Below are 12043 nucleotides of genomic sequence, written 5' to 3' on the forward strand. Positions count from 1 at the left end.
ATTGTGTGTGTGTGTGTGTGAGTGTGTGAGAGAGCCCGAGGTTTGATTAAAAAGCTCTTTTGTGGTTTTGAGATGCTAATCTTTCTATTATCAGCAGGATAAAAGGGAGTTTAGCTGCTTAAAGACAAACAAATGACTTCTGGCACACACACACTATACATGGCTAATGAGTGCTTTGAGGTGTGTGTGTGTGTGTGTGTGTGTGTGTGTGTGTGTGTGTGTGTGTGTGATAGAGAAATGTCTAAATCTGTCTCGGCTCTCTCAGGTTTCACAGCTACACAAACACCTGAAGAAGAAATCCCATGATGTCGGCGACAGGAAGCATTCATGACATCACTGTCAGCTTACATACGGAGGCCAACTGTGATGTCAGCGCGCGGTGCTGAAAAGGCTGCGAGGTCCGGACTCCCTCACAGGCACCAACTGGATCTGGAGAGCATCCAGGATGTTGGATTCAGGTTTCAAGCTATTTTGTGTTACAATTTACATTTAGTTTTCTTCACAGAAGTGAAACAAACACGGAGCTATCAGCGTACAGTGGAGATATTTAAAGTTGTCTTACACCCCTTAAAATCAAGAAGGCCTTGTAACCCCCCATGAATCTTTGGGGACCTCTAGTGGGGGTCCTGACCCCCAGGCTGCTCTAAAACATAAAAATGTAAGTAAACAAACATTATATGTGATTGTAAGTAACTTACAGTGTTTCCAAGCATCCTGGGAAACTTGACAATTTAAAGACTAGTTTTCCAGTCATGGCAACACTGGCAATGGCAATTGATTAAAATAAACAAATATCCTGGAAATAATCTTTGTTGTCCTGGAAATTTTTAACTGTCACCTCCATAAAACCAGAGAGTTCGAGAAAAATGGTAGTCAAACCACCAGAGATGCTGCAGAAAAACCGGCTGTGGTAAGAATGGTGGGAAACAAGTTAACGTCTCCCATAAACACTGTAAACCTGTAATGAACCAGAGTCACTCATAATGAAAAAAGGAGGAATAAAACTGGCTAGCAGTAAATTATCTGACAGTTTGTGAGCAGTCCTGGATTGTCAAGAAAACTCCTTCCGTATTTACAGCCACGGAGGTCGCTGCCTAGTGAATCAATATTGATTAAAAAATCTGACATTTATTAAACTTAAAACATGACGAGCACTATCAGATTGGTTTCAATGTCATGAATGTAGATTCAATAATTCACTTCAGCCGTCTTCCACAGTCCTGGTCCGGGTCCCCGATCTGTTCACTGTTTCAGTTCATTTAGGTTAACATATAAACACAGACAGAAACTAAACCATTATACAGGGATGAAGCTTATGATCACTGTCCATCGTGGTCTCATTGACGCCAACTTTCTTGCATTTGGGTTTTCTTATTTCCAAGTTCCCTTGACATCTCTGACAGGCCCACGTTAAGACCCAGCTTCTTGACTCTGGGCAACCAAACAACAGGACCAAAGACAACCAGTGACAGCGCTAATAAACTAATAAACTGTAACTGCTACAAAATTAAACTATTGAGGCACAAATTGTATTAATTATTAAATTGTATTATTTATTAAATTTATTTTAAATTGTATTATTTATTTATTTGTATTATCTATCTAATAATATATGTATATGATATCTAATATATAAAACTATGTATATCTAATATATATAAAAAAAATATGTATATTATATCTAATATATATGTATTATTATACCTAATATGTACATTATATCTTATATATAATAATATGCATTATTATATATTAGATATATATTTTTTTATAATACGTGATTTCTCGTGTAGGAGGAAACCAAAGCACTTGGAGGAAACCCACACAGACACAGGGAGGAACATGCAGGCTGCAGTGGTAACCACTGAGCCACCATGCTGTCCTATTGCTGGGCTAGAATACAGCCCTGCACGGGCCAAGAAATTCGAACCCAAACCCAAACCCAGCCAGAGAAAGAGACTGACACCAAGTCCACTCAGGAGCCACCGCTGGATGTGAACCCCTGTTCGCTGCCCTTCTTCTTCTACCTCAAACCGAGGAAGTGGCGAAATCTGTTCCAGCGAGAATGCTTTTTCCTCACCTCTACAGCATTCTCCTCATAAACTTCAGCCTCCTGTGAAGTACCAGAGCTCTCCTCTTCCACAAGTCCCGGGTCCTGTGAAGTACCAGAGCACTCCTCTTCCACAAGTCCCGGGTCCTGTGAAGTACCAGAGCACTCCTCTTCTACAAGTCCTGGGTCCTGTGAAGTACCAGAGCACTCCTCTTCTACAAGTCCTGGGTCCTGCAGAAAATCAGGGCACTGCTCTTCCACAAGGTCTGGAAGTTCTGGGTCCAGTGAAACCACAGCGGACTCCTCCCCCTCCTGCTGGCACACCTGGTCCATCAGCTCTTCCATTAGTAGGACAGTTTCTGCTTGGAGGATCTGGCTGGCTTTTTCCTCGTCCTTGAGCTCAGCAACAAGCTCAAAGTTGTTGGAGGTCTGTTCATGCAGTTGGAGTTTAAGAACTGCCAACTCCATGCGCAGAGATTCCTCCCTCTCAGAGGCCTCTTGCAGGAGTTTCGTCTCCTGCTCTTTGAGGTCTTGGATGTGCCTTTGCTGGATCTTTTCATTTGCCTGTTGGAGCCTATCGAATGCAACATGCATCTTCTCAAGCTTCTTCTGAACGTTTCTCTCCTTCTGCTTCAACAGATCTTGTTGCCTCTTCTGTTGATCCAGCTGTTTTTGAAGCCTGATCCCCAGAGTGTATGGCTCCAAGCCCATGGCTCTCTCTTTCTGGGCCAGATTTGTCCAGTACCTATTGGCCTGCCTCTCCTTATAGAGCTTATTGGTTAAAAGCTCAACCTGGTCCCAGAGTGACTGGTTCTCGTCTGTCTCTGATTTCAGGTTGGTAGAGAGCTCGGTGACCCACTGCTCCTGAGTGGCAATGCGTTCCCTTTCCCTTTCGAGGCAAGTTTTCAGCTCCTTGACCTGATTGATAAGCTTCTCCTTTTCTGTCCTGCTGAAAAAGCTTGAAAGCTGATCCACGGTCCAGTTGTAGAAACCCAGAACTGCACCAAACATTCTCGAAGCCATTGTGTTTTCGCTGTAGTCTGTCAAACGATGATAGTTGAACGGTCTGAAATGAAATGACTTTATCTTACGTACCTCCTGAAATATATAAAGACCTGCTGATGACATCACAAACGGGATGGAAGTATCCCTTTGATGATGTAATCGTTGCTTTGATGTCTGGAGTTCAAAGTTCCAGAATCCCGGTTGCCCCGCCCCCTCTCCCCCTTAGTTACTGTTGCTATGGCTGCCAAAAAGTCCATTCCAGATATAAACAAAACTTTTTTTACTGAACACCTATTTATATGGGGATTTACTAGTGTTGTTGATTGATTCAGGTCAAAATCTGGACATTTTAATGCACGGTATTTGAATTCTACATATTTTACGATAAAATGTTTAGCGACCGCCCTCTGCTGGTGGAAACCCGGCTATTGCAATTGGATTTTTCTATTGGCTCATCTGGTGGCAGCTTTCGTAACCAATCAGCTCCTGCTTCTATAAAACCCACCACTCTGCAGACTGTAGCCTGCTACATAGCGATAGCCTGACACTGCCAAAGACAGAGAGTAAGCCTCTCTGAGCCTCTAGCTTAACTAAGATTCCACATCCAAGAGTCCAGACTTTTTCATTCTCTACCTCCAGAGCCGCAGTTCCTGAGAGAGCTTCATTGGTGTCGGTCTCTTTCTCAGGCGGGTTCGGGCCTACTTTGTCGATTGGTGTCGGTCTCTTTCTCAGGCGGGTTCGGGCCTACTTTGTCGAGCTAAGGCTGGAATATTTTGGCCAGCAAGACATGAAACATGAAAATATCCCAAGTTATAAACTAGAAATAAAACATTATCGATCACATCTATCGATAGATAATACAAATAAATAAATAATAAAATCTAATAAACATTTCTGCCTTAACATTTAATACTTAAAGTACAACTTTTATCCAGATAAAATTAACTAGTAATTAAGTCAAACTCAAAACCTCAAATATGCACCTGATCCAGTTTATAAGAGATTAATAAAGATGAGAATGATGTAAAGAGAGGATGGGAAAGGATGAAAGCCAGGATTGAAGTAGGTGAGAGAGGAAGGATAAGATTTTCCTTTCAGTCTCTGTTAGTGCTCTGCATGTGTAGCGTGGGAGGACACTGATTATACTGTTGACCCGAGCTGTGTTTGAGAATATATACAAACTTATCTGACAGCCAATTTAAAGCGTGTTTATTCTGTGGACGTGCTTTACTTTAAGTCTTACTGGGGCTGAGTTCAGTGACTCCGACACACTGATCAAACTGTGAACACCATCAGAGTGACTCAACACATGGCTGCCCGCTGATTGTAACACTGTGTGGAAAAGAGCCTCTGCTAAATGCTCCCACTGTAAACACAATGTAATATGTATACGTGCTTTTAAGAGAGCGGAGTCACATTATGACTGTAAATCCCAACCAGCTGCCTTCAGTGTATAGTCACTGATAATATCACATTACACCTGCAAATTCAGTAATAAACAGATGGAGGATAAACCCGCCTAAATACCATTTGATGGGTGTAACTGTTGAATTTAAAGTCCACATAAAACAGGAATCAGACAGCTGTTTGCTTCTACATATTTCCTGTAAAGAAACAGGCAGTTAGGGAGGGTCGCAGTAGCCAATAGCGTCACATTTTCTTTTACAGCTATGTAAATGTTTGTTGCTAAAGTAACCGCCAACTGTCGCGAGTAGCTGCCGTTAGCTCGCACCTAGCGTTCCTTTAGCTGAGCCTGGTTCCGTTGCCCAGCTCCGGTACTGGTGTCCATTCCAGTGGCCCACCTCCCACCCAGGCCCTGAAAACTGCCTCCTCCCGGCGGTCCAAAGCTCCATGGTAACAGAGCTGCCTTTGTTTTTGTTTCTGTTTGTTTTTCATCATGCTGGAGGTCATAGGTCACGCTGTCTTTCATCTTCCTCCACGCTCCTGTAAACAGGAGGAGAGGGCAGAGGGTTTGTGGAGCCGAGGAGCCACTAATGCTCTCTGATGGCCTGACTGGAATATGAAATCCTGAGTAAGTCTGTTAATGTCCCCGAGGAATCCTACGTGAGAATAATTTATGACTTATATCACACTCAGGTTCCCTCTCGGGGCCGTCAGACGATGCAGAGTTTCTCCTCTTCAGCCCAGCTCCTCTCTCTTTCCTCTTCACTTTTTTCATCGGTTTCAGTTCAATTCCCATCTGTCACGGTCTCTCTCATCTCTCTCCCATCTCTCTTGTCTCTTGATTGGTTGGGAGAAACCTACGTCCACTTCAAAGACTAAAAACGGCATCACTATTCAGCAGGAGTGGAGGATGAAGAGGTCGACAGACAGGCAGAGAAGAAGAAGATGGAGTTTGATGGTGAAAGGGTAAAAGAGGAGGATGTGGGTGAGGGCGGGGGGGTGATGTTGGTGTTTTCAGTCTTCACATCACAAGCTGTAGAAAAACTTTTGTCGGAGCTACAACACCCACGCAAGTTTGTACAAACTGCTTCAAAAGGCTTGGAGATGTGCCCGCAACAACCCCAGCGGCGGTGACAAAACGCTGCAGTGAAGTCGGGACAGTTTCCAGCAGCCTTCAGAGAATATACAGGAAGTGTTTACGTCCTCTAACATCCATCTGTCCTTGAGACCAAGTTCAGATATATAAATAAACTGTATTGTTGTTATTATGAACAGATTAAACCCACAATGCACCACATGAGACTAATAGTCTGAAACTGTTGAATATTGCAAAAACTGTGGCCGCATCGATCTCGGGAGGTTATCGTGTGAATGGCGTCAGTTGGACACAAATCCAACCGGCATGTGTGGCGATCGAGACCAACTGTGAACTTAGCGTGAAATCACCCATTGGTTGGTGGAGAACCGCTTTGAAGGCTGGTTTTTGTCGTTTGCTGACTCTCGTTCACCGTAAGAAAGTAATCAAGTTACGTTACCTTAATATTGTGATACATGGAATATGTATGTACAGGTAATTAATAACTGTATCGGATTACATTTGTCTTATGATTCATTTACAGTGACTTTGTTTCATTCATTCATTCATTCATTCATTCATTCGTTTGTTCATCTCTAACTCTCAACTAAACCTGAAACTACTTTTTTTCTTTAAACCAGCTCCGAACCACACAGTCATCAGTCAGTCAGGGAGTCTCCACAGTGTGAGTGGGCTGTCTGGTCTGGACCAGGGTCACGCACGCACGCACGCACGCACGCAGTTAAACACACACAGATGTGTGTGTATGTGTGTTTAACAGCTGACCAGCAGCACCAGTGTGTGTGTGAGAAAACGCCTACTTACTTGTTTACATAATCCAGTATGAATAAACATGAGATGATTTATGAATAAACATGGAAGAGGCTGTGAACACACACACACACACACACACACTCTCTCCTACAGTGGACTGTTATTCTACACTCAGTATGTGTGGACCGTCATTATTTTTTTGTTGTGCAAAATTATGTTTTACATGTACAAACTAATCTTATTCTGTTCGTACTCATTGATTTCTGGGATTCAACAGTGATTTCTTATGTTTGAATAAGATTATATGTTTTTAATTATAGTGATTTGATTATTACATTTGTGGGCTAAAGACACATTATTGGTCCACTGATCCCTATTAAAACTATAACTTTGGAGATCTGTTGTGTTCGACTGCAGTGATACTGTTACTGTTATTGCTGCTGACACTAGCTGGTTTTTCTCTACGCTGGAAAATCAAAGTTTACTTTAAGTTTATTTTACACGTACATGGATTATTCAACTATACTGCTGAAGTTCTTCACATAAATGTGTCGCTTAAACATAAATTTTGCATCATATGTCATCAATATTTCCATATCGTAGATATATTTATGTAGTTTTTTTCATCCATCCATTTTTGTTGATTTTTGTTGGCTTCTCTCCAACTCTTGGCACCACCTGCCCTTATATAGCGTTTGTGTTAATGAGTGATTAAAGTCCCTGCTCCTGCCTGTAGGGGGCAGTGCTGAGTGTGAACATTAACACTCACACACCTGCAGGTCTCCTGTTGGCTAGAATTAAAATAAATTCACCACAGACGCCTTTTAGATCTGATGTTAGCAGGATTTAAAGTACGACCAACAGTGGACCTCCAGTATGTCCCCTGTTGGCTTGTCGTTCTCGGTGAAGGAAACCGAGGTCCACTGTTGGATAGGTACACACACTCACACACTCACACACACACTCACACACTCTGGGAACTCTCAGCGGTTGATGAATATTCATGCCGCAGCAGCAGTTCTGTCGTTCGTTCTCACACTCGTTCTGTTTTCCTCTCAGTCGGACTGACAGCTCTCTCAGGATGGATTGACACTCGTCCTGTTAAGCTTCTCCTCTCCCTCTTTTCTCATATATATATTTATATATATACACACACACACATATATTATAATATATAATGCAGTACTACAGCTTATACTTCTGCGTGTATCTAATACACGACTCACACACTGCTCTGTCTTCACACTCAAAGCTAACAATGTTCTACTTCTACTTACAGCTTCAAACAAGAGTGAGGAAATACTACAAACGTAGCCACAAACATGGAAATCAATAATTTTTCATGTTAAAACATTTCATGGTTCCAACTTCACGAATATTTTAGGAATAAACGATAAATTATCAGCTCATAATGCAAAATTTATATTAATATGTTTTCTTCTGATAGTGAAACTTTAGTGGAAATAAAACAATTTATTTTGAATTCTGCAAAATGTTTGACAGGCTTTATGTTCTAAAGACAATTGATCATGAACCAAGTTTTTTTTAATAGTTTGATGTGTAAAATTTAAGTTTACAGCGCTTGTTTCATCCAAAAGGGGGTGTGGTCGTTCTGGCTGCTCTCATCCATTATCGACACTACGAGGAACCAGAGGAACCGGATCTTTTCACACATATGTCTCATGTTCTACTGTCAGGATAAAGTTTCAGAACATAGGACAAAAAGTTAGTTAGTTTTATAAAAGTTACCTACTGCAGCTTTAATGCATGAGACAGAATAACCTAATGATATCATATAATTATAATCAATAATAGTACAACTGGTTAAAACTAATACATTTTACTCATTATACCTTTACTAAAGTTACATTTTTAATACACTTTTGCTTGTAACAGTATTTTTACAGTGTTTCAAGTAAATCAGACAAACAAGCCACAGTACAAATACACCAGCAGACAGACAGACAGACAGACAGACAGACAGACAGACAGGGTGTATTTAACTCACGTTATCTGAAGTCTCTCTTCCTGGAGGTGGACTGGTCCATATCAGATCCTGTAAAGAGTCCCACTGTAAAACTATGCCTGTTGTTAAATTTAAATGAAGTTTATTTAATTTGAGGTCGACTGGTTTCCCTTCAGTTTCAGTGTAAACTCGCTGTTGGACCTGATTTAGTTGATTAGTGATTAAATTCAGCTGTTCTGCTGTCAGAGTGTAATGACCTCTTCTCACCACACACTCAGACTCATTTACCTGCATTAGAACCAGAGGGGGCGCTGTTTCACCACCTGGTAGAAGAAGAAGATTAGTTGATTTTAGTTTAGTTATCAAATAAATATTTAAAGTCTCTCCAGTTAAAAACTTTAGAAATGAGAAGAAATGTTTTTTTCCATATTCATAGATTCTGTCATATCTAATGAGACTTTTTAAGGGTTTTAATTTGTAGAATTATATTGTTTTATATTTGTACATATGTCTTAATACATGTCTGGAGGGGATCTTTAAATATTCTTTGTTTTTTAAGTTATTTTTTGGGCCTTTTATTGTGTTTATTGATAGAGACAGCTGAAGATAGACAAGAGGGGGGGTAAAGAGAGTGGGGATGACACGCAGCAAAGGGCTGCAGGTCGGATTTGAACCCGGGCCACTGCAGCAAGTCCGTACATGGATCACCAACTCTACCGACTGAGCTAACCGGGCACCCTTTCAATATTCTTAAACCCAAATAAGTTTATGTTTTTAAATAATTATTTCTGCTTTTCTTCCTCCAATATAATTGTAAAATGAATATACTGTAAAACTTACTTCAATCACTGAACTCACTTTGAATGTCTTTATTTTCTATTTTCTATATATATATATATATATATAATGATATACTGTAATATAATGTACAGATGTTTACTCTTATTTTATATTTGTATATTATATATATTGAATCGACTGTTATTATTATTAATATTATTATTATTTATAGTGTGATATGTAAATTTAAGGCAAAACCTTAGTTTTATTTTAACTTATATTTCTCTCTTCTTTATCTTCTTCTTCCTCAGCCTCCTCTTTTTTCCCTCTGTGTCTTTTGTTTTCTCTTCTTCTCAACTCCAAATGAAACTCAACAAATGAACAAACAGAATAAGTGAAGACGGTTTTATTTGAACTCATATCACAAAAAAATCAGATTTAATTTAGAGCTGCTTCAATGTATCTGAAACTGAATAAATATAATGTAAGAAAACAATAATAAGAGTCTAATAAAGAATAAAAGAGCAAACTAACAGATAAAAGTTGGACTCCTGCAGTTTTCAGACTTTTATAACATGTTTGTCTGCAGACTCTGACCTTTACTGACACTCTCAGATCAATTCAGATCTCAAACATCTTCCTCACTTCTACATTATTCATCTGTAATTTGCTGTTTGTTACTTTGTGAATTTCTGACCCGCTCACCTCCCAGAGGACTCCCGAACCTTCACCGTAAAGGTCTCAGCGCCAGGTGGATTTAAACCATCACACGTGTCGATATTTGCTTGGAACAAAAACGTCAGATGAAAATATTTGAACTCAAATAAATTATAACGGTGGAATTAGAAATGAATACCTTGTTTACCTCCGTTTCTACATCCTACAAACTCATTGTTATATATGCACATTTTATTTTATACACACTTCTTAAACAAGCTCTTTCTATATTAAATTATATATTCATAGCTGTTAAACCTGTACTGTTTATATTTTATCTTTATATGTATTTCCACACTGTGTCACCACCTCCTGCTGTGACCTGTGAATGATCCATATTAGTCACATCTGTACATAATATAACTCTTTATTTTTATTTAACGTGTATTTTCTGATCTGTTGTGTTGTTTCTGGAGCTGCTGTGAACTTCCCCCAATGTGCGATCAATAAATCTTACATTTATTTTTCATTCAATGTGACCCTAACAGATCATTAAGTTTCAGTTATTTGTATAAATTAATTACTTTATTGTTATTATTAATAGACCTTATTCTGGGAAGGTGTGTGTGAATATTATATGGATATATGGAGCGAGGGGTCAGTGGGGGATATGTTACATTCTCTTAATTTAGTAAAAAACAAAATGCCAATAAATATATTTAAAAAATAATAATAATTAAATACATATATTGAATATATTTGTGCCAGATCTCTATTTATTTATTTATAGATGTCTACTTATAGTATAAATACTGTCACCTTATGCCTGCTGTTTGAGATGTGAGCTGCTGGTACGCCTTAAATCCCCCCAGTGATCAATAAAGTACCAATTTATCTAAAAGGTTATTTCTCTGAGAGGTTTCTGGTTCTGACTGAGGCTCAGTCCTGCAGCAGGAGGACGGCGCCCCCGTGTGGCCACATGAACTCACTGCAGCTGCAGCAGAGTCCCATCGTCTCCATCCTCGGGTCCAGAACCCACTAAAATATATAAACACACGTTTCACAGAGACAAAGAGGAAACTAGAGACGACACGATGCAGAATAAAATAAGTCACTGGGACAGAAAGCAGATTGAGCAGATCTGTGAACTCACCCAGAACCACATGAAACCCTCCGTTCTAAGAACCGGGAGTCCTCCTGGTCCACACTGATCCTCCCAGTAGTTCTGGTTTGGAGCCTCGATCACAGTGTTTCTGAACCATCTGACCTCCGCCCACTGTCTTACAGTAAAGCTTCTAACTAATCACTGATATATGTATCAGCTGCGTTCAAGAACGCGACTGTGTGTCTGATTTAACACCGTTAAATATTTGACTGTATTTTTACAGTAAATTACTGGCTACTAGTTAAATGACATTCACAGTAAGTGAACTGTATAATTTTACTGTTAATTATTGTAAAGTGGCAGCTGTGACAGTATTATACTGTAAATACCAGTTAAAGCCTGTGACGTGTAAATACATGTTTTAAAATACTATTATAATAATGAAGATTATAGGAAAGAAAAACTTATTTTAAATTACATTTCAGTGAACTTATGAAGTTTTTTTCATGAGACATTTTGAATTGATATTGAAGATATCCTCTGATAAACTACCTCGTCGTGACTTGGACAGAAAGGAAGCCTATTAAGTTTAATTAAGTCTGTATGTTTAAAATATGAATAGAAATACTAAAGAGAACTGTATAAAGTTATTAAAAATATAATCTCTGGTTTTACACAAACGTTATCAGCTGTTCTCTACTGTTATTATTATTGAATATAAATATCCATAATCATCAGTTAATGATAGAAAAGGGCTCCGTTACATCATTGTATTAATATTATTGTAAACAAATGATCAATAATTATTCAGCATAAAGAGAAGAAGAGGAGACGTTATTGATCCGAGTTCATCTTTAATGACACAAACAGCTGATCAGCTTCAATCGTCGCTCATCAAACATCAATAAATTAACACGTCGCTGAAAAATAAAAGGGAACATTTTATTTTGGCGGTCTGAGGATGTGACCGATCAGCTGACAGGATGTTCAGACTCTCAAACCGCACAACACGAGACCGAAGGTATAAACAGGAAACACTCACATTAATAAGCTTTAAAAAAAACCACGACAGCGTAGATTTATTGCATCGTATTGATCAGTGAGAGGATGAAACCCTTCAGACCGCCACGGCGCCGCTCGGACCGCCACGGCGCCGCTCGGACCTGCAGGTGAACCGAGTCTTCTCTCTGGTCTCCATAAAACCTGACCGCTACTGCAGGTCCTCGC

The 12043-nt window shown here is 39.6% G+C and overlaps 1 protein-coding gene across 1 annotated transcript in view; it reads right to left on the minus strand.

Moving 5' to 3' along the window:
* Nucleotides 1-11650: 11650 nt before the first annotated feature.
* The window catches only part of mrgbp (MRG/MORF4L binding protein), a 6782-nt gene continuing 6389 nt past the window's right edge, over nucleotides 11651-12043 (minus strand). The window contains exon 5 of the mRNA XM_051426640.1: nucleotides 11651-12043. This exon is cut by the window's right edge and continues 974 nt beyond it. The gene's annotated coding sequence lies outside the window, so the exon portion shown is untranslated.

This window comes from Dicentrarchus labrax, unplaced genomic scaffold (assembly GCF_905237075.1).
Source record: "Dicentrarchus labrax unplaced genomic scaffold, dlabrax2021, whole genome shotgun sequence".
NCBI classification, from domain to species: Eukaryota; Metazoa; Chordata; class Actinopteri; family Moronidae; genus Dicentrarchus; species Dicentrarchus labrax.